The sequence below is a fragment of the Mauremys reevesii genome, linkage group 2 (assembly GCF_016161935.1).
Source record: "Mauremys reevesii isolate NIE-2019 linkage group 2, ASM1616193v1, whole genome shotgun sequence".
Lineage (NCBI taxonomy): Eukaryota > Metazoa > Chordata > Testudines > Geoemydidae > Mauremys > Mauremys reevesii.
Genome location: NC_052624.1, coordinates 140,235,110 through 140,256,056, shown reverse-complemented (window position 1 = coordinate 140,256,056; position 20,947 = coordinate 140,235,110).

Sequence of the window (20,947 nt, the reverse complement as noted above, 5' to 3'; positions counted from 1 at the left end):
CAGCTCCATAGTTTCACATCAAGTTTTTCACTCTACACAGACATTTTAGAAAACATAGGGCTGAGATCATTCGTCTCAGCTTCTCAAGAGAATTAGTTACAATCTAAGAGTGCTTTTGAAATGTAGCTCCAACAAAAGTTCACATTGCAAACTAACCTAGAAGTCACAAGGACAATGATCATTCTCTGACAAGTTGCATGCAGTGGGAAGAAAAGACTGATTTCTGGTGATTGAAACAGCCATTCTTGACCATTGCAGAAATATGAACTTTCATGTTTAATTACATGTCAAAAATGGATCCTCACCAAACTGTAAACTTTGTTAATCTGTTTGGAATAAGTTTTGTTATTTCTATGGCCTCCAATGCAGAGAAAGAATCCTCAATATGTTTTCCATGCATCATAAAAATACCTACATATTGTCCATTAGGAGTTTCAACCAAATGTCTCACTACCACCCTGCAATTCTGGCCAAGACAGAATTGCCCAGATTGGACATGGTGGTTATATAAGACCTGGTTATTCTCACTGCGTAGACCTTGGTGCCTATTCTTGACATGGCTTCATATACACATTGAAAAGTATGATGACTAAACAGACCCTTGTAGGACACCATATGCAATGGTCATTGGACTAGATGAGTATTATTCATTACCACTCTCTGAAATATTTAGGTGATCACTGAGGTGATCAGTCCCATTCACTTTTGTTAGATCATGCAGTTGACTGAGGAACAACTTGCAATCAATTATATCAAAAACAGCTGGTTGAAAAGAACATTGGAAATCTGTCTGGTGTTCACCCCAATATCCATAACGCACACTAATGCCACAACATTCCACATCCCCACACCAAGATCCTCCTCCTCCTCCTCATCATCATCATGGTAAAACCCAGAAGGATGTAGTCTATCTGAAAATTCACCACCACCCAGACTTGTCTCTGGCTAGACCAAGGGTTGGCAACCTCTGGCACGCGGTTCATCGGGGTAGGCACCCTGGCGGGCCGGGCCAGTTTGTTTACCTGCCACATCGGCAGGTTTGGTGGACCATGGCTCCCACTGGCCGCGGTTCGCTGTCCCAGGCCAATGAGGGTGGTGGGAAGTGGCGCGGGCGAGGGATGTGCTGGCCACAACATCCTGCCACCCCCATTGGCCTGGGACGCTGAACCGTGGCCAGTGGGAGCCACGGTCCACCGAACCTGCCGACGCGGCAGGTAAACAAACTGGCCTGGCCTGCCAGGGTGCTTACCCTGGCGAGCCACGTGCCAGAGGTTGCCGACCCTTGGGCTAGACCTTTAAGGTAGTCTAGCTGTTATGTTCTTATTCAGTTATGCTTGGTATTGGCAATCTTATTGTACCACTGAAGCTTTTGTCATCCATGTGATTGCTGGCCACATAGCAGCATTTCTTGGTAAACATGCTTCAGAATTTGTTGGTCTTCCATTCTACTATGTCCATACCAAGAAAGCCACCAAAACGAAACCAGTGCTGATAGAGGTGGTTGGTGGGTTCTGCTTTGAATAACCTAATTTCTGATCCCTGCCTTCTACTTAATATGGAACAACTGACAAAGCTAATAAGAATTAAAAACCCACACCAAGTTGAAAGATGTGATAAAATCATATATTGTCCAGATGCCCGGAAGCTGCTTAGTTGCAAGTTTCTTGATTACCTTTCCCTAAATAGAAGGCTAGTTTCCTCAATGTCAAGAGAATTTCCTGAGCAGAGATTCAATTACAACATATTTCAGCCCAACCGGCATGTTACCCTTCAGAAAAAGTTTTGGTAGTGTAGAAGAAATTATACATTATATATAAAATTCAGGCAACATTTGTGAAATTAACAAGATATGTAATTAACTTTACAACTCAGTCTCTTCACTTTTTCTCCAATCTGTCCATTCTCTATCGATGAGTAAGCTTATGGTATGTGCATTCACATGTTCTCCTATACCCATGGGCCAGCTGTTCATTGTGTAACTCCCTTAGCATAAGTAAATATAGTGTGAGGGCTTACACTGGCTGCTAATGCTGCCAAAAAGCAGATATAGTAGCTGAGGATTGTAGTAAAGCTCTGGACACAATCTTTTTTCCCCCAGCCATCTTCACTTCACACTTGCCTCAGAGAGCAGAATCATGCAGGAGTTAGTATACTCTTTATGGTAAAAGAAGACCCCCCCTGTATTGTGGTTATCCTCCTCTGGTCCATGTAGTGAGGCAGAGTGGCCTCACTCCAAGCATGAGATTGAGGGACCACTACACTTCCCCTAGTGGGCAGAGCTGAACCAGCCCCACTCCCCTACCAGAATCATAGATTATTAGGGTTAGAAGGGACCTCAGAAGGTCATCTAGTCCAACCCCCTGCTCAATACAGGACCAATCCCCCACTAAATCCCCAAATGGCCCTCTCCAGGGTTGAATTCACAACCCTGGGTTTAGCAGGCAAATGCTCAAGTCACTGAGCTATCCCTCCCCGAGTGCAGGACAGAAAGTATAAAGAGAGGGCCTGCAGCTCAACTGGGGCTATGCCACAGAAGGAGGCAGACATCTTGAGCCCTCCACAGGGCTCTGGCCAGGCACTGAACTGTGCCACACCCTGCCACTGGAGGAGACCGAGAGAAGAGAGATTGCCGTCAGCAGTCTACCCGGGAGTGACTGAGTACTTGCTGACTATGGAGCTATGCCAATGGAGGGCAATAGGAAGTAGCCCAGGGGAACTAGACTTTGGTCAAGTTGTGCTGCCAAGAAGCGGGGCAGTGGAGTTTGGCTTTCCCACTGACCAAGTGGCAGGATCATCCACCACTAGCAGGGCCCTTGGAGGAACCTGGTCGAGTAGGTTGGCCCTGAGTCCTCCTACCCCCTTCGTTGCCAACCCCACAGCTGGGGATTGGCTGCACAGTCTCCTTAGGTCTGAAGGCCTGCGACCTTGCTTATTGCTCTGTCCCACCCACAGGGTCAGAGCCAAGACTGTGTTTGCTGTCTGCCCTAGCCAGGAGGCTTGATCTTACCCCCACTCAGAGCCAGAGATTGATAATTGATTGTTATTTGCTGCCTGACTCAACAAGACAGAATGTCCTCTCTCTGAGCCTAAAGGGCCACTATAGCCAGGTATGTGTGAGACCAACACCGTAGTGCAAAGCAGCTTCAGCAGATGAAGACTCTGAGCCAAAAAAAAGGTTGACCATCAACTGTTAGTGAACCACTCTGCACCAGCAACAATAGAGAAAAGATTTTTTGGATGGAATTGTTAATACTCGGCTTTAGCCAAATTTGTATTGGGAATTTTTGTTGATTAGAATGTATTTACCATCTTGCAATAAAGCCAGCACACATCTAGGGTCATTTTACAGGGGAAAGTCAGACATTTTCTTTGCTTTCCATCTGTGCTGGTTTGTTTTGTTTTGAAATGAATGAACCCCAAAACAGAAATCAACAGTTAAAACTACCGAGTTTCACCTGTTACAAGCAAAATCATTAATTTCTCACAAACTATAAAATGTCTCAGTTTCACTTTGAGTCAGGTCCAGGTTTGCTAAGAGTATCTGCAAAACTTAACAAATATTTTGAAACAAATGTGATCTCGGTTTGCTACATAATTGGAAAGTAGGTAGTCCTCGGGTTTTGCAATCAACTTTTCACACAGCTTCAGTGACCACCTCTATTCTTGGAAAAGTAAGACAGAAAGGCTTGAGAGCCACCAATTCCTGTCCCCTTGCAATATCAGCATATTAATTTGGTAGGATAGGCCGCTAACTGATCCTAACAGATGAGCCTTTCTCAGTGCTACAGATGAAGGGGGAAAACCCTTTAAGAGCCTTGACAATATGTCCTGGGGTAAAATATCTTCAACCTCTAAGATCTGTTGATCAGCTCAACTTGTACATGTGACTGAGAATACTCATACATAACTGAAATAAAGAGTAAAAGAGTAAATCAATTAATAATTACTACCTCCAGATACCATTGGTGTCAAGGGTAACTGCATTTTCTTCCTTGAATCTTGGTATAGTGGATTCTGCTGAAGAAAGGAAAACACCAACCAAAAAAAGACACTTCCTTGTATTTAACTCTAAATTGTGTGTGTGTGTGTGTGTGTGTGTAACTGTTTTTCCCCTAATGATGTCCACATTGCATGCAATATGTTTTGGGACCTCAGTTTTAGGTTTGCTAGGGAATGACAATTTGCTAAACTAAATGCTTCCTGCTTCCAAATTGTACCACAAAATGTCAGTGAGATCTTAAACAATATTCAGTTTGTGCTCATTATCATAAAATATATGTGGGGTTTCTCTGCTTATTATTTGAATTAAAATAGCTCTTAGGGACCTCACCTGTGATTGGGGCCCCACTGTTCTAGGTGCCATACAAACACACAGTGAGAGAGAGAGAGAGTTCCTGCCACAAACACCCAAAGAACTTACAGTCTAGAAAGGCAAGAAAAAGCGTGGGAGTGGAAACAGATCAATGTCCAAGGTCACACAGCTGGTAAGTGACAGACCTGGAAGAGAACCCCAGGCTCCTGAATCCCAATCCACTCTGTCCACCATGCCACACGGCTTCCTATATATTTTCATGCAAGGTATGGCATTCTGGACTAATCAGTGGTTCAGAGTTCTGAACAGAGGTCAAACTAGTTCTTCCTGAGTCCCCATACCACTTCTAACAACATCAGTGGCTTTGGGCAAGTAATTAACTCAGCTGTTTAAAGCGGGAATGAAATCAAAATCTTTGTATTGGTTTTGTGACCACCTGACCAATGAGGTCTTGCAAAAACCATTACAGCTTTCAGTTTTGCCCTTCTCTTCTGAGTATACCATATACAGAATTCATTCTGCATAATGATAGAACATACATTAGCAATACGTCTTGGCTAGGAAAACATTAATTTAAACTAAGTGGTCCAAATGTATCCCTGATCTATTTCCATTTACTTGAACAGGGTTCTATCAGACAAACTGGGCCCAGTCTCCTTAAAAAGTTTTCTGACTTTGAATATAAATATGCTGTGCACACATACATAAGGCCAGAACATCAGATGATGAAAATCAACGTTTTCTCAATGACATGAGTGGATCCATGTAGTTCTATACTACCTAGCAATCTATTCCATTGTCTTTAAAATTCTATGTTTATTTGACAACTCCATATGATTTCAGAGATTTTTGTTAGCAGCCTACTGGTAGTTGCCCTGTTTACCTTTCAAAACTCAAAGGCAACACTAATTAGTTCTGTATCTGAACTGATTAAGATATGCTCTAGTTATTCTAGTATCACATCCTATTGACCAAGAAATCAAAGGTAATGATGTGCATTCCGAGTGTCAGATAGTATATGTAAGCACTCTCTCATACACCTAGATATTAAACTATTTTCCCCATTTTACAGTGCTTAATTTTGTTTTGTATTTTGTAATTATCTTATTTCCTCCTTTGCTGATTTTTGCCTTTGAGGTGCTAAGGAACCCCAAACATTTACAATAAAATATTCAGCTCCCCCAGCTATGCTGGTTTCAAATGGCTTTTATAAATTCCTGAAAGCCAAATTGTGCTTTGAAAGCACAGGTTCATTTTGGTGTAGTGCAGCTTTTCACCATCCAGTATGTGAAGAACTCAATGCCTTCCAGATCTCCTTGGAGCACAGAGGAAACAGGGCTGCTGAATGTCCCATCACGATAGTGCAGAATATTACTTCCTCTGCAGACACAAAGGGCCTAGGGTCATATTCTCCCTACCCAGTTTTTGCACTCCAGGGACTGCTAGCAGGATGCAGTTCCTGTGCTGAACAAAACATAGGGACTGCAGTGGTTCCTGGTTTAAGGCATTTGGTAGGAAATAAGGTTCCCTGTTCCTTTCTCCCTTGTGCATGCACACAAAGGCCAATCATAATCTGACCCTCTATTTGCCCCTCTCTCTGGTCAGTGTCACTCAGATCCTAAAAGCCATATAAGTGACAAGTTTTGCATGTAGTGGCATACAGTTTGGGGTGAAGGGGTTAATTGCCACATTGAGCTATGACAAACAGGTGTTCAAATAAGTCAGATGGATTTAAAAAAAACAATGATTAGTCTTTATCTGTACTTATTGCTAAGTGAATTATTACCAAAAGCCTGATGCAATTCCCACTGATGTCTTTCCATTGACTTCAATGGACGTTGGAGCAGTCCCCAGAACCCAGTTTGCTCAGGGGGATAGTTAGGAAAATGCTTACTTACCCCTTTAGTCTCAGGTATATTTAGATTGTGTTTACTAAAGTCTCAATTGATTAGACTCTTCCTGTTGGTATGCGTACTTCCACCTTTTCATGTTCTCTGTATGTACAAATATCTCCTGTCTGTGTGTTTCATTCTATGTGTCCGAAGAAGTGAGCTGTAGGTCACGAAAGCTTATGCTGAAATAAATTTGTTAGTCTCTAAGGTGCCACAAGTACTCCTGTTCTTTTTGCGGATACAGACTAACACGGCTGCTACTCTGAACTCCGCTTTAGGTTTTTAATGGTTATATTATCATCTCCATTTCACTTGTATCACCATCTCACCAAGTCATACCCATTCCATTATGGTTTCCTGCTCCAAAATTTTTAGAATCCATTCAGCTTCATCCAAAAGATCCCTGAGATGTCATGCAAATGCCAGTTCTCTCCCATTCATTCAACGGTACTTCATCAGGCCCTTTAAATCCTGCATGCTCTTTACTGTGCCACTTCAGTCATTATGGAAGTCATTAACTTCCATAATTCTTCCAGGCCTCTTCCACACCACGTCCTTGCTTTCTCTATGCCACTAATGGAACTTTTTTAGCCCTTTTCACCACAGGCATTCAGAATTGGCATCTCCATACTCATTCGTATTCACTTTGACTCTCCCTCTATAATTGTCCCTCTCGTTGACATCAAGACATCTTTTTATTCAGCTTCATAAGGCATCTGTCATGCTTGCCTGTTGGCTGAGTATCTCTAATCACTCTTTATGTACCACAATAATTGTCTGCAATTTCATAAGCTTCTCCGATTGTCTCTCACTCCAGCCCATAATATTAAGGGAATGTCAAGGAAATCCAAACTGAGTTTAAAAGAACAACTCCAAAACACTTGTGACACACTAGATAATGTCTGGTGAATAACTCAGGTAATCAAAGAGATTTGACCTCACTTCCAATGCAGACCCACTTACTACACTGGCAGTTCAAAACTGCCAAGTGAATAGATACCTAAGTAACTGAAATTTTAAATTTTATCTAACAGCAGCTAAACACGAGTAGGGGGAAATTAAGACAGCCATCCAAAGTTGTAGGAAACACTTAGTAATGCAGATTGCTGGGTTCCTTTAATCTCTCTCTTATTGCCAACAACTGTGTTCACTAACAGATTTCAAATTTCTTCATCCAAGACCAATTGCTCACAACATGGCGTCTTTTCACTGCATAGGTCACTGCTTCTCATATGTTCATACTTATGTTGTAATGTACAATCAAGGGATCTTTATAAAAAGTGTTCTTACCAACAAATCATCTTTCCATAAGTTACAGCTTAATAAGAAAGCCAAATGACCTCAAGCATAGAACCATTTAACAAACTATCAGAGTGCTGAAAATCCTAGGGGCCTTTTTATTGCGTTTCCCCTCCTCTTCCTGTATTTCTAGTGCCACATTCCCACCATGTGAAAAGTTATTATGAGCCCTGGGTGTTAAACTATGATCACAACTACCAATAAAAGCATTAGAGAGTACTGTATACTGTGGAATATTGTACTTCTCTAAAATTTGAATTAATGTATTCATTTACATTCATTGCTTTTGATTTCATTCATCATGAAGGAAAGTAAACTCTTTTCAACAGTTTATTACACCATCAATATCTATTAGGCTAAATCTAATTATTTAAACATTTAATTTAAACAGTAATGTTATACAATTTGCAATTAATATTATTTTTTATAAATTAAAGCACTACTTATATCATAATAGTACTGACTTTTTTCAGCCTTACTCAGATTGGAATAGGAAGGATTGTCTAGTGGATCATTCACTGGACGGGAACTCAGGAAAGCTGGGTTCTGTTCCTGCTTCAGTCACAGATTTCCTGTGTGACCTTGGACAAGTCACTTACTGGGAAATTTTCAAAGGCATAAATGGCAGTGAGATGCTTTACTTCCATTGATACTACCTGGGAGTTAAGCACTTGTCATATCTACCCCTGAAAAATCTCCCTTTTAATCTACTCTGTGCCTCAGTTCCCCATCTATAAGGTGACAATAACACTTCCCTATCTCATGGGGGTGTTGTGAGGATAATATCCATTGATGATTATGACGTGCTCAGATGCTATGGTGATGAGGGCTATATAGGTACACCTCTACTCCGATATAATGCTGTCCTTGGGAGCCAAAAAATCTTACCGCGTTATAGGTGAAACGGCATTATATCGAACTCGCTTTGATCCACCGGAGTGCACAGCCCCCCCATTCCCCCCGGAGAGCTGCTTTACCGTGTTATATCCGAATTCGTGTTATATCGGGTCACGTTATATCGGGGTAGAGGTGTATATAACTAGATTGTACAGCCTTTACTCAGGATAATGAGTATTTACTCACACAAGGAGCTTCCACTGACATTTGTATAAGGCCTTACCTACATTGGGCTCTCAGACACTAATATTTCTACACCAGCTTACCTGCACCAGTGCAAAGTCCTAGAGTACAAATTGTGCACCAAGACAAGTCATGGATTTTATCACTGCATTGCATCTACACTAGGATTTTGCATCAGTGCACCTATACTGGAGTAAAAATCCAAAAACAGACAATGTCTAAATGCTCAGCAGCATGAATAAGGACTGTAAATAGTACAGGGAAAAAATCAGGAATTCAGGATATTTCAGCATTCTTATCCCAATCCTTTTAAAGTCAAATAAGAGAAGGGGACAGTCTGAAGAAGCACTGCTCCACAGGGTGCTGAGAAAGGTATTGTGCCTCTGGGATACAAAGAACTGGGCCAATATTGTTTGTCACCGGGTTCTGGGTTCTGTTTTTGTCAGATGAGCATAAAGGAAAATATTTTACAAGCAATTTTGCTTTATGCAAAAGAACCCACTGCTGATTCCTAGGATGACTCATTTAGAAATATTTGACATATTCTCAAAAGAATGCAGCAGCATTTTCAGAACAAATAGCAAAAGAAAAGAAAAAAAAATTACTCGGCATATACAAAATTGATGTACTAAGGTGACAGCTGTCATCTAATAAAGTGTTGAAATCAAATGCAATATTCTGAAAGGCAAATCATAAGAGATAAAGTAATATTTTTGCTTTAGTAAGATGTTACAGACCTAAGACACAATTCTATCAGTACTGTGTACCACCTGTGAGATGCTGACATTCAACTCCTAGTCAGTGTAGCTAAGCACTTTGCAAGAGGTGCTCAGCACCTTCTTAATTAAGTCCCTTAATTTGCAACAATGCACACATAGAAAGGGAAGAACTTAATAGGTGTTATTATATAAACCGAACAGCTGTTGAAGATAATGCTGGTGGAATGAAAACAGCTTTCTTTCTTGATGTATGGGGAAGCAGAACTCGAGGAACAAAGGAATGAAGAAGTATCAGATCAAAGAGAAAAGCTGGATTTTTGGAAGACTATTTTTCATTATTAAAATCAGTAAAGGCCTCTTATAGCACCCTCAAGTAACAAATCTGTAAATCCTCTGTGATTCTCACACAATAAGTTGATCATAGAATCATAGAATATTAGGGTTGGAAGAGACCTCAGGAGGTCATCTAGTCCAATCCCCTGCTCAAAGCAGGAACAACCCCAAGTAAATCATAAACACTGATAAAGGCTGTCACAACAGGAAAAGTTTCACCAGTGGAATTGATCCAGAATCAAGTAACATAGATAAGCAGTAAAATATACTGGATGCTTTGGAGCTCTTACCATGAATAAGACATAGACATAGACACTTGTATAATCTATAGTTTGGGAATAAACTGGTACCCAAATGTACTATCAGATATGTAGCTGGTACACATCAAAAAACAGTATAAAGTGCTACAAGTACTGTAAGATGAAGGGTAAAAAGCTAGCATTGTGATGATTCACAATATGAAAAGGGTAACAGAAGTCTAATACAGAAATCATAAAAGGGGTATTGCCAGTTAAAATATTGAGAAATAGCCATGAAAAGAGAAACCAGTGTCACATGTTCCCTGATCACCCAGTCACACTGGAAAGAAATGAAAGTGAAGATGTAATGTGAAAGACCAGATATCTTGATTACTAGATGCTTTATAGCTAGATGTTTACATAAGGCTACTACCCCAGCCAGATCTAAAGTATGCCATTTGATCTCAGGGTTATGCAGGCTGCCCAGATAAGAAGTGAGTGGACAATTGGTTGAGAAACAAACAGATGTCTAGATCAGTGGTTCCCAAATTTGTTATGCCGCTTGTGTAGGGAAAGCCCCTGGCAGGCTGGGCCGGTTTGTTTACCTGCTGCATCTGCAGGTTTGGCCAATTGCGGCTCCCAGTGGCCGCAGTTCGCTGCTCCAGGCCAATGGGAGCTGCTGGAAGCGTTGGCCAGTACGTCCCTCAGCCCGTGCCTCTTCCAGCTGAACCTGCAGACGCGGCAGGTAAACAAACCGGCCTGGCCCACCAGGGGCTTTCCCTGCTCAAGCGGCAGAACAAGTTTGGGAACCACTGGTCTAGATAATCATGTAGATGAGACCTAACATCAACTGTGTACCAAAGAACTCTTTTGAATCAGTGATCTCAGTTTTGTTTTTGTGCCAAAACTGAGATCACGACGACTTTTGTGGCAATTAATACCTGTTTTTATGCTTGCCATCCTGGAAAACAAGATATGCTGCACTTCTGTGCACAAAGAATCATGACAGTGAAATGGGTTCTCCATTTAGTTTTTCTAGCTGAACACTAGATGTCTAATTCTCCCTTCAGCTATATCTGTACCACCTAATTGATTGTAATGGTATTGCATGGATGTAACTGAGAATTTGGTTGTATGCTGCACACTCTGCATAATATTTTAGTTGACATTTTTAAAATATTGAGTTGCGTGAATCCTTCCAACTGACTGAATTGCTAGACAATTTGCTTCAGCATTCCAGCTTGATAGAAACAAAATGTTAGTCGTATAAGGTGATATACTTCATGTGCAGAGAGTTTGTTTGCCTTCTATACGAAAAACACCCTGCACTTTTAAAAGCCTGTTGCCCCTGCGCCTCAGCTGGACTACATCTCCCATGATGCACTGTATCAATTCAACCGACGGAGAGATCTAGAGGCTATGTCTACACTAGAGAGCTTACAGTGGTGCAGTGTGGCTGCTCTAAGTTGATAGGAGAGAGCTCCTGTTGGTTTAATTACTCCACCCCCCACGCGTGGTGGTAGCTATGTCAGCGGGAGACGCTCTCCTGCCAAAATAGTGCTGTTCACAGCGGTGCTTAAGTCAGCATAAGTTATATCACTCAAGGTGGTGGCTAATTCACACCCCAGAGTGACATAACTTATGTCAACTTAAGCTGTAATATAGCATCATCAGAGATGTAGTCCAGTTAGGAAGCCCATCTTATGAGAATGGGGCACAAGGCACCCAAATTACACCTGATGCACTGCCACAGGACAGACGAACAGTGACCCAAAATGAAAGTTTTGATTTCGTTTGACAGGCTGACATTTTTTGATTTGGGTCAACCTGATATGAAATATTTTGTTCAAGTTCTCCAGATAGATTATTTTTTTCCCCAAAGGCTGCATTTTCTACTAAAACCCATTTTGATGAAAAATTCCAGACCAGTTTATACAATAACCCCTTTTCTATACTTAGCCCTTATATAACAATTTTCATCTTTCAACCTCAATGAAGGTAAGCATCAACTCATTTTACAGATCAATAAACTGAGGACAAGCAGAGAGCGTTGAAGTGATTTGGCCAATGTCACCCAGAAACTCAGTGGCAAAGCTGGGACTCTACCCTAGAGTACAGCTTAACTGTCACCGATCCAGCTGTGAATGATATTCATTTTTACAGCCTGAAGCAGACAAGTTGGGTCACAGGCCAAGATTCTGTGCTATAGACATAGGATTCAGCACACATGCATCCCTCATTGAGATCCTTCTACTCCAGATCAATTTTCCTACTTGTCTTATTTGGTTCATGAGCTACCATAATATTTTATATGTTTTTGGTTCCTTCTCATCCCATCATTCCACAATCCTCACCAGTACAGCATCTCCCACCCTCCTTTCATGACAGCATCCCCCAACCCCCACCACCACCCTTGCACACCTCATTGCCACCTTAATGCTGGTCCTGGCTGGCTATGATTCTGGTGGGTTTCCCAATGCTAGACCTGCATTCGGGGCATCCCTGAAAGTCTGCTTTTTATGCTACCGGCAGGCAGGCACTTCTCTGAGGAAATGGAAGAGGCCTATCTGGTCTGGACAGGCAAACAAATCAGTTAATTTACCAAAGAGCCAATTTATTTTAGTATCCTAAACATTCTGGGCCTCTTCATCTCTGCTTATTTCCTTTACACCAACATAATTTATTATTATTTTCAAGGCATGGTGCATTCTGTTCACAAACATGCACTACTTAGTATGCACAGACCCTTTGGACACAGTTGCACTTGGGAGTAGTGAACAACATATATTGCACTACCTGTTTTCCTTGGGGAAAAACATAGGTATATATATATATATATACACACATACATACACACATAGGTATATATATATATACACACATACATACACACATACAAGCCCTGCCATTAATAAACTGTTGTCTCAAATTCAAACAGGAATTAATTGAGGAAAGTCCTATGGTCTGTGTTATTCAGGAGGTGATCAAAGTGGTTCTGTCTGGCCTTATAATCTATGAATCTATTAACGTTATTATAAACTAATTTGAGTTATTATGAATAATAAATAAGGGACTGATTTTCAGAGGTGCTGATTCACCTTTATATGCCACAGACTTCAATTAGAGTTGTAAGTGGCCTCACTTCTGTAAATCAGGCTCAGAAGTTAATGTTATTCTATCACAGAATTCCTCTGAACAAAGTATCTCAGACTAAAGCATGACTGTGAAATATACATTGGCAGAAACTAGAATTATTCACAGTATACATTGATTCCACAACTCTAAAATAATAGTGCTGTTGCAGAATTAAACAGTAGCTTTGTTTTCCTCTTGTTATTTGCTTAATTAGAGTAGTCTTTTTTTTTCCTCCTTGAAATTCCTTCTTATGCTATGATTCTTACAGTAATTTAAAATCTCCACCAAGCATATTGCCTTCCTATTTTTATCGGTTGCAGATGCCCTTACTTAAATGAGTGTTTTTCTGGTTACTAGCAGGTTTATAGCTCTGGAGTTTTGCTTTCCATTACAAAACAAAAAATGAAGACTGATTCTTCTCTTAATGGTCTTTGCCAGCAGGGGGAGCTTTTAGCATGTTTGGAACTCAGCTGTGTTTTTAATTATCATTTGGGCTAGTAGAGGAGAGCTGTGTAACTTGACAACACTTACAAAATAGATTTAATTAAACTGTTTCTGATTCCATTTTCAGGGTTGACACCATATCTTAACTATAACTAAACAAGTAAATAAGCAGAACGGCTTATGGCTACTTTTTTATCAGCAGCGGTTTGGTCTCCTTCTGAGACACAAGCTGGGGTTTATATCCCTTAACAGGCAAAAGTGCTATGGCAATTGTTTCACAGTTGGTTGCTTTTTTTGTGTCAGAAATAGACCTTTAGTAAATAATAAGGAGCATATTACAATATCAAACTAAAGCATGTAATTTTATAGTGCATTAAGGTGCAAATGAGTATGACTTACAAGGGGGAGTGACTCAGAGAAGAGATACAGTATCTGTTAATGGCTTTGAGTAACTAGTCCATTAACTTGGATTAAAACAACAACAACCAAAAAACTGCATTTCTGATTCTGAATTTAGTATTTGCAACTTCCAGCAGTTTTCATGGAAAACAATCATTTGATTCATACATTAATGTTCTTAGTAATTAAAGTAGTTATATATTTTAATTAATTTCCCCCAACTAGTATCTCCCTGCATCAGTGCATAACACATTTTTTTTATTATTATTATACAGCTTTTTCATGCTTCAGCATCAGAGGGACATAATGTCAGATACATAAAGATCTAGGGGAGAAGCAGGTTTGAAAGCTCAACCACAGTATTTCCATCACCTCCTTTCATTTACTAGTTCTGCTCCACAATATTACAGTGAAGGAACAATAATCCACACTGTATACAGTCAAGCACAGGAGTTTATTACACATAGTGCTGGCGGAGTGTCACTTTGCTTATTAGACTCAGTGACACTGCAAAATAATTAGTTACAATAGATTATATATGGTGCTCATTAGGTGGAGAGAAGTGACAGGGATGGGTTTTCCCAAACCCCTAACAGCAAGGCAAGATAAGCACAATAAGCCAATGGTCTAAAAGATTACATAATGGTTCCGCCCATGACCCAAATTAACATATGGCTGACACACAGGTAATTACCCCCCAACTATGTCTATTAAAGTGTATAGGTTATATCCTAATTTTGGGGTCCAGGGGAATGAGGTAGCAGCTCTCTTGGTTGACCTAGAGATTTAAAGTGAAAAAGCAGTAATTAGTACTTAACAATTTCACAAGTTTACCCTTGCATTTCTGTGGGCTAGGACTGGCATACATCTGTGAGGGGAGGGTGTCAGAACTCATGTCAATCATAACAAAGTATCTCCCCAAACTTTGTCTAGGATCTGAGGGATATTGTACCACTATCTCCTCCCTGCACTAGGGAGTAACCGTCTATAACTCACAATAAGGATGCCCAATTACATTCGGAGTTATGCTGACTCCGCTCACTGAGTTGAAACACACAAGATTTATCTGTTTACTCCAGCTTCCACTGAGCTATGTATTGTTATCTATTAGCCAGCCCCCATAGCCCAAACCAAGCTCTGGATTCCGGGCCTATATTGAAAAGTTCTAGCAGAAACTGTAGTTAAGATCTTACATCTATAGCTAATGGATTCTGACCCTTCAACAACAATAATGTACTACAGTTACATTGTTCCTCTCCCATTCTGCTGCAAACTGCACAAATTAACCAGCGTCTTTATTTCCTTCTTCTAATCCCCTCTCAGTTCCTCCCTCTAGGCATCTGGATCTGTTTTACTGTCTGAATGCACCATGCTTTAAAGCCATGTTCTTTAAAACATCTCCTGTGAACCCTACTAAACTGTGTTTTCCCCTCAAAGTAACATTATCTGAAATTGTTTCTTGCAAAATGATCCCACAAATAATCATACCCACCACAGTAGTTAACTGTTGTAAGCATCTGCCTCCCACCACTCTAGTCCCTTGATATTTGTTACAACTAGATAAGGGCAAATAACTAACATTTTTGGTTCACTGGCAGTTCAAAAAAAATTTTTGATTTGACCCAAAGTCTAAGAATTATGAAAGCTTTTGGTGAACTGAAACAATCCATGTTGGGTCTAATGAGTCAATCTGGAATGGATTTTCTAGCTAGTGCATCTCCCTAATAACATTTAGGCCAATGACCAGAGCATTCACCTGGGAGGTGGGAGACTCAGGTTAAATTATCCCCTCTGCTTGATCAGGGGCGGCTCTACGAATTCCGCTGCCCCAAGCAGGGCGGCGCACTGCGCCGCTCGCGCTGCCGGGCGCCAGTCCCGCGCCTCCGCAGGATCTCCCGCAGACATGCCGCTGGTCCCGCGCCTACGGTGGAGCTTCCGCAGGCATGCCTGCGGGAGGTCCACACGAGCTGCAGGACCAGCGCACCCGCCGCAGTCATGCTTGCGGGAGGTCCGGTCGTCCCGCGGCTCTGTTGGACCTCCCGCAGGCATGACTGCGGAAGGTCCGCCGGACCCGCCTGCCGCCCTCCAGGTAAAATGCCGCCCCACGCGCGCGCTTGGCGCGCTGGTGTCTGGAGCTGGCCCTGTGCTTGATATAGAAAAGGGATTTGAATCTGGGTCTCCTAACATTGTAGGTGGGTGCCCCAAACACAGGGCTCTACAGTAGTCTAAGGCAGGTTTTTCCTCAATCTTTCCTGTTGAAACTGTTCCATTGTGCATAAATATATATTTGAATAGGCAAACTAGAACATGAAACATCCTATGTGAGTGCCCTAAGGGCCAGGCTATAGAATTACTTATTTTCTTTCCTTGACTATACATTGTCATTTGTAGTAATTCACAATGGAACCCACTGGAACCCTGCCTGCAATTCAATAACAATTTGTTGGCAGTGACTGTTTTCACAAAATATTTTGAGTGTGATGACTAATTTCCAACCAGCTCTAATTGTGACAGTTTTGGCAATTTTCTGCAATATTTTGGACAAAACCTTATTGAATTAAGTGAAACTTTATTGAGTTAAGTTCAAATATCTTAGGAGTTCCATGTATTAAAATGCAAATGTTTATGTATCATGCTGTGATTATATGTAACGTCCCTAAGGAAGAGACCTGTCTAACGTAAACCCTGGGAAGTGTTATGAGCTTCAAAGGACAATTTGAAATAATGTGAACTTTTAAAGTAAAGTGGGTTTTCTAGGAATGACCTGGTGGGAAGGAATTCTAATTTCCCACCCTCAGACTCAGCCTTTTGAAGCTTCACCTGGAGGAGATGACCTTTTGTCTGCTGATCACCTATTACATGAGGACAGATCAAAGACCCAAATTATATAAAGAAGCGGCTCTCATTCTTGGGGTGCTTTGTCTGAGCTAACACCTGTGATGAACTTGATGAACAGAGCCCTTGGTTGAGCTGGAGTGATCTCTGGTACATTTATTAGAATGCAGGTAGGCTCTTTCATTGTTTTTAATGTTTTCATCTTAAAAAGAATGTGTCTGCTTAGAAAGAGCTATGTTTTAATTTCATTCTGGCAATTATGCTTTTCATAGCATGCGAGGAAGAAAGGCAAAGCAGGCCTGCTGAGGCAGTATGACTTGCTGGGGAATTCACAGTGTAGGCAGGGAACTATGCAGCCGGGAACTACCCCAGTCAGGAAGGAAAGAGACGTTGAATGCCTCTTCCATAGAGAGACTGAAGACTCAGAAGCCTGAGAGCAGGTGACTTGCTGGACTACAGAGCGGGAATACAGATGCAGTTGCCCTTAACCGTGATGTTAATCTCCACCCATTTTTGTTTGCTCATATGGGATCTGATCCAAGCCCATGAAAAAAAAAACCTGCTGATTTTAATCAGTGTTACATCAAGCTCATAGAAAGGGGTTTAGTCATTGTTGTTTGTTTAGTCATTGTCCAGGCTTCTTTTTTCTGTCAAATTGTATAATATTATAAATTAATAAAAAATGTTTTTTAAAAAAAGTCATGCTAACAGATTTAATGCCTTTTAAAAAGTGTTTTCATTAGTTCTTCCTCTTTCTAATGTTGGTAATCTAAGATAAAAATTCCATCTATATTCTCTTAGTCCTTGACTGTAAATTCAGACATGCTCCCTTGATACTCACTTAAGTAACTGTGTGGCATTAATCCTTCCATTCCCATCAAACTAGTGTCCATAGAAACGTACAGTGATTCTGCCTTTAATTCCTCTTCTTCATAATATAGATGCTGACCGTGTGAATACTTATTCATATGCTTAAATTATTAAAATATCTTGACAGTCTACCATTGACACTCACTTTTAAACAAAATTAGGGTCAATATTTCATCTGTTCTTTAAAAGAAGCTTATGCATACATGCACACTGACTTTTCTAAGGGTATATCTGTACAGCTGCAGTTGTGCACTAGCTAGCTTGAATCCAGCTAGGGTGGGTAACAACAGCAGGGAAGACCAGGGCCACCCAGAGGATTCAGGGGGCCTGGGGCAAAGCAATTTTGGGGGCCCCTTCCATAAAAAAAATTACAATACTATATTCTCGTGGGGGCCCCTGTGGGACGCGGCGTAAATTGCCCCACTTGCTCCCCGCCCCATGGGTGGCCCTGGGGAAAAAAAATCTTCTGCATCTCGGCACAAATCCAGTTTTGAGAAAACTTCTTTACAAGGTATCACTGGTTCTCAGCATCAGCTAGTGCTAAAAGGCACTAACGCTCATTAAAAGGGTTGGACAAATATGTGCCGTCAAAACTGTTTCTGGATCGAAAACTAGGGGTTTTTAAAAAGCAGAAAAAAATCACGGACAACGTCTGCTTTCCTTCAAAATTTATTGTGTTTTTTTTAAGTGAAAAGCTGAAATTTGTCTGCCATAACCTGAATATGGTTTGGGGTTTCAGAAGTGTGTGGCCAAATATCCGCTGCTTGCTGTGTTTGATTGTTTAAAGAAACAATAAAAAAATTCTGCTTAAAAAAAAATCCAAAACTTTTTGAACCACCTCATCTTGTGACCAAACGCCTGAGCCCATCCAGTCAGAGATTTTTCCAGGTTTCTGATACTCTGCTGGCTTCCTTGACTCATATCTGTCTCCATAACTTTGGGTTCATTTAGCTTAGAATATAAGAACAGCCATATTGGCTCAAACCAAAGGTCCATCCAGCCCACTATCCTGTCTACCGACAATGGCTAATGCCAAGTGCCCCAGAGGGAGTAAACCTAACAGGTAATTATCAAGTGATCTCTCTCTTGCCATCCATCTCCACACTCTGACAAACAGAGGCTAGGGACACCATTCCTTACCCATCCTGGCTAATAGCCATTAATGGACTTAACCTCCATGCATTTATCTGTTTCCTAGAGACTGGCTCCATGGGGTCCCTCACAAACTGGAGACGGTTACTGTGGGTTTGTCTTTAGTATATCTTATGTACATATTCCACGAACTGAGCATTTGAGCTTGTTCCAAACCTGGGATGAGCGTATGTTGTGAAAACTGAAATGCTCAAAATAGCACATGCATGTGAATGGACACAGGGTGTTAAAATTAAATTACCCCAGGGGTTCTCAAACTGGGGGTCGGGACCCCTCAGGGGGGTCATGAGGTTATTACTGGGGGCCGCGAGCTGTCAGCCTCCACCTCAAATGCTGCTTTGCCTCCAGCATTTATAATAGTGGTAAATATATTAAAAAGTGTTTTTAATTTATAAGAGGGGTGGTCACACTCACAGGTTTGCTATGTGAAAGGGGTCACCAGTACAAAAGTTTGAGAACCACTGAATTAACCCCTCTGGATCCTCAGGAAATATAGGGGAGGGGGCGATCTCCCGTCTCCACGCGGCTCTGAGTGGGGCGGGGCTCAGGGGCCCCACCGGAGCCACGCTGCAGCTGTCTGGGACGCTGCTGGATGGGCTGAGGCGCCTGGAGAGAGGAGGAGACGGGGCCGGGTGGGGCCAGGGAGGGCGCCTCAGCCATGCTCGTGGGGGCCCCTGCGGAGCCTGGGGCCTGGGGCAAATTGCACCAACTGCCCCCCCCCTCTGGGCGGCCCTGGGGAGGACAATGCAGTGTGGGCTTCAGAGTGGGCTAGTGAGTTGAGTACATATCCAGGGTCCATGTCAGGATTTTACTGAAGCTCACGCTGCTGCAGTTACCCAGCTTAGCTGGATTCAGGCTAGCTCAGGGAGGCTAGTTGGTTCACAGCTCCTGCTGGGTAGACATACCCTTAGAGTTTAGCTCTTCTGTTGTCCAGAATTGAGGGATGTGTGAGCACCAGATTTTGATCAATTGCAACCGTATTATGTTCATTCAGCCACCATGATTTTATAAAATAGAAGACCACCTAATTAAGGGTTAATTGAACAAGCATGGCTTCTGGCCACAAGGTCAAAACTATCTGTAGTTTCTGCTAATCAGAATGGGAGGAGGAGAGAAAAAGAATCAACAATTTGAGACTGAAAGAAAATAAGCGAACGGGAACCTGGAGTTTTGTGCACCTTTGATATAGAAGCTTATTAGGACTAAGATTTTTAGGCATGTTTGCTGATAAATTGTTTATTGATGTTAAGACCCATAGGGGTCACTATAATCCATAGGCGCTGACTCTGTGGGTGCTCCGGGGCTGGAGCACCCATGGAAAAGATCACCCACTGGGATGATCAGCTGTGGGCAGCCACAAATCAGCTCTTGCATATGGGTGGCCCCAATTAGCTGTTTGGCAGGCGACCCCTGCTTAGCTGTTTGGCAGGGAGCCAGGTTGAGCTGTTTCCCAACATGTGTGGCTGCAGCTCCCAGCCCAGCTTCGACTGCAGGCGAGTCCCTTTCCAGGGTAGAGGGAGCAGAGGAACCATTTAAGGAGGGCTTCTGCTCCCCACTGAGTTTTGTACCATGAAATGAACTGCTGTTCCACTCTGTCACAGGAGGAACCCAAAGCCTTTATCTGTGAGCTGAGCAAGAGGTTGCTGTTGGTTAGTAGGTCTGTCCTGGAGGAGTTGTATCAGCAGCCCCTCCCTCCCACTTGGCTCTAGGCTGTGGGAAAGGTAAATTCCCCGGGTGTGCAGGGTGCTGTTTCACCTTGGCTGGAAACAAGAAAGCTGTCTGTATTGCTTTGTCTGCCCCACCCCTTCGTACACAGAGGAAGTATCTAATGAGGTTCCCAAATGCCCCCTTGGCTGGGTGGCTGAGAGCCTGTGTGCCTTAGAAACCCTGCTGCCAGCAAGCAGGGGCACTGAAAGCAGTTCATGTGGGGTAAATAGCTCCTTGTTACCCAATTGATAGGATGAGAGTGAGGAGAGAGCAGTTTCTGGCTAGCCTTGGCCAAGAGAAGGGACCTGATGAGTGCTAATCTCCTTGAGACTTTCCCACACAGATGATCAGTTTTATTTTCAGTGTAACAGTCAGTGCTTCCTTTACACATTTCAGTTGCTCCTGATGGAAATCAGAGGAAGTCATTGTATATACCTTGGCTTCTCAATCAGGAAATGCAAATGTTTTCTTTCTTCAATTAGTCTATTGACCCCAGGGACTTTTTTTTCTTTTTTAACAGCTCCTGAAGTG